Source organism: Belonocnema kinseyi, chromosome 7 (assembly GCF_010883055.1).
Source record: "Belonocnema kinseyi isolate 2016_QV_RU_SX_M_011 chromosome 7, B_treatae_v1, whole genome shotgun sequence".
NCBI classification, from domain to species: Eukaryota; Metazoa; Arthropoda; class Insecta; order Hymenoptera; family Cynipidae; genus Belonocnema; species Belonocnema kinseyi.
Genome location: NC_046663.1, coordinates 51,365,253 through 51,367,947, shown reverse-complemented (window position 1 = coordinate 51,367,947; position 2,695 = coordinate 51,365,253).

The following is a 2,695-nucleotide window of genomic DNA, read 5'->3' as shown; positions in this document are numbered from 1 at the left end:
ATCACGACAACGCCCGAGTTCACACATGCTTCGTTTCAATGGCTAAAATTGAAGAACTAAAATTCGAATTGGTCGAACACCCACCGTATTCACTAGATTTAGTTTGTTTACATTAGTTAACGAGTCGAGGCAAGAAAATTCTAGCCTCAACGACGTTCGTGGCTGATACCACTCATAATTTCCTGTTATTGTGAATAAATGCCTTAAGGAGGCATCATATGGCATGACGCAGTTAAATTCCGTCATATATAACATGAAGGATTTCTGCGAAGGCAGGCGTAACATTGATTTGCGAATCACGGAAGGAATTAAAAATTTGGAAACAATAGCATCCAAACTTTTCAGAGCTACGTGCAAAGCTGAGTTTCGGATTGGCCACGAACTATATGCTATTGGACGCCTTGCTACTAAAAGAGCAAGAGAAACTAGCAGTAAGGCGATGAAAAAGTCAAAGAAAAGCACAAGCCAAATCGGTACTCACAAAAAATAAACTGAGGAAACTCTCACTTCCCAACATGAAAAGCAAAAGAGGGCGCCCTCTCTGACTCTCGTGATGGCAGGTTGTCTTAAACCTAGTAATAAGAAGCCTAATACAAAAAATGCCGCAGTCGTCTAGAAATCAACCCTAAACTAGGCAGAAAAGGAGGTAGAACCTGCTACCAACAGCTAGAGGAAACAGAAAAAGGTAAAGAGCCGAGCTCGACCCAAGACGTTTTTAATAAATTGGGCCGTGGGTCTAAGCTGCGCTGAGGTACTAAAGGAGCTCAAACAAAAGACAAAACCTCATTCCCTTGTTGTCAAAATCAGAGAGTCAGGAAGACAAGGGAAGACGAAATCCTTGTCGAAGAGTCCTCTTCAACAGAAAATAGGATGAAGCAGTCTTCTGCTATTAATGAGGCTGCTAAAAATTCCGTGCGTGAGCTCGTCCCACGCATCGAGTTCGAGTTCCTGGATATCGAAACAACAACTGACGTAATAAAAATGGAGGAGCTCGTTTGAAATCATTTCGGTGGTTCTGCCATAGAATATGTAAAGATCAGCATGACGAATAGAGCATTTAGGGCACACCTGAAGGTATAGAAATAGTTTAATCAGGAGTTAGCTTTGAGACTTATCTATACATGACATCAAAAGGTGGGTTAGATATCCTGTAGGGTAAGAAAAAAGATGGAGTTTATGCGCTGTTTTCGCTGCCAAGGCTTTGGCCATATGGTAGCAGGAGCGGTTCGGAGAACCATAAGCCTGTAGAGTTTATCAGCACCCTACAGTGCTTCCTCTGTGCTGCGCGCACTGCGAAACTTTAAACTAACCATTGGCCAAGAACAATGCGGTGTTTGTTTTTTAGGAAGGTCACTCTGTCAAAGAAGCCTCCAAAAGGACAATAGTGAGATTATCAACTTTGTACAATAGGAAGACGCAGAGGCCCAGTGTTGCAGCCGTATCTCCGCGAGCCTGCAGTAATGCGAAAGCAGATTTCGGGATCATGTTTGGTGGATAGGGGGAGGGGGGGGGGTTATAGTCAATAAAAATATGATACTTTGTATCTTAAGAATCACCTACTCAGGTAGACGATTGCTAGGATGGGTGTTTTATGCTAGATTTCCCCTCCTACTACATAAAAGACAGTAGTCAGCTGGCCGTACGCCCTGTCGCCTATCAGCTGGTTAGGTATGACACATATCCTTTATCACTATTGTGTAAAGACTTGAGAAATTGTTTATTAAAAACAGCACTTCACTTCCACAAAAATAGAAGAAGTCAGGGCTGAAATACAATGGGATATAATATGTTGCGTCGAATAATTTTTGGAAGGCCCGTTCTTATGTCAACGTGTCGCGTCGCTTAAAGTCAAAACCAAGCGGCCAGGGTCCTTACCACTTTTAAGCGAAAGCTATCCCATACCCTGATTACTGCAGCCAGGCGCCATTATTTTATAAAACTAACACGAATACACAATCAGGTTTATTTTCACTCGAAAAATGCGAAGATCTGACTGACAACGTTGCGCGTGTCAGTCAACTGGAGGTGACTGGTATATTGAGTAGCGCTGTTTCAATTAATTCACTTTGATTTTTTTTATTCATCTGTTTTTTCACGGATTAAATGAAATGTTTGAAAATGAATTTATTTTGTAAAAAATTATCTGTTTTTTCTCAATTTACGTTTTTTGGTAGTTGATTATTCTTCTTAGTGAAAAATTTTTTTATTTTAGTGGAAATTTATTATTTATTGGAATATGAACGATTATATTAAGAATTAAACTATTTTGTTGAAATTGCAAATATTTTTTTAAAAAGTTGTTTTTCTTGTTCATTCGTTATTGTAGAGATTTCATATTTTTGGACAGAAATGCAAATTTAATTGGTTAAAAATTCATTTATATAGTTAAAAACTTACCTTTTTGGTAGAAAAATAATCTTTACGGTTTACAATTTATAATTTCAACTGTGTGAATTAAAATTCATATAATTTTCATGAAATTCAGTTTTTTGTTTGTTTAAAGATTTATCCGTTGTAAAGTATCGCCACATAATGCGTATGTCCACGCAAACACCGGGCTACCGAGACAACCGGGTGCGGTGATCCGAGTACCACTGGGGGGCTCTAACCCGGTGTAACTATTCTGGCCGCCTATTCTCTCAGTAGGCGACCAGGCCACCTTTTCCACCTCAAGTGCCATCCCATTTCCTGTAGC